Source organism: Hylaeus volcanicus, chromosome 5 (assembly GCF_026283585.1).
Source record: "Hylaeus volcanicus isolate JK05 chromosome 5, UHH_iyHylVolc1.0_haploid, whole genome shotgun sequence".
Lineage (NCBI taxonomy): Eukaryota > Metazoa > Arthropoda > Insecta > Hymenoptera > Colletidae > Hylaeus > Hylaeus volcanicus.
The window spans coordinates 9,970,078-9,970,343 of record NC_071980.1 but is presented as its reverse complement, the minus strand read 5'-3'; the positions used below and the strand labels follow the sequence as shown (position 1 = coordinate 9,970,343).

The 266-nt window shown below is 42.1% G+C and overlaps 1 protein-coding gene across 1 annotated transcript in view; it reads left to right on the top strand.

The window, feature by feature from the left end:
• LOC128876980 (hairy/enhancer-of-split related with YRPW motif protein-like) overlaps positions 1-266 on the top strand; it is a 13,214-nt gene that overhangs the window by 4,561 nt on the left and 8,387 nt on the right. The gene's annotated exons all lie outside the window — the stretch shown is intronic.

The following is a 266-nucleotide window of genomic DNA, read 5'->3' as shown; positions in this document are numbered from 1 at the left end:
TCATCACGAGCCAGACTCGTGATTTTCATATTTGGTCTGGAATATCATCACGAGCCAGACTCGTGGTTTTCATATTTGGTCTAAACTTTTCATCACCGATGGAAATTTTAGGCCAAACTTGAAAATCACGAGTCCGGCTCGTGATCGAAATTCTGGGCCAAATTGGCAAATCACGAGTCTGGCTCGGGATGGAAAGTTTAGACCAAACTTGCAAAGCAAGAGTCTAACTCGTGATGAAAATTTCAAGCCAAACTTGAAAATCACGA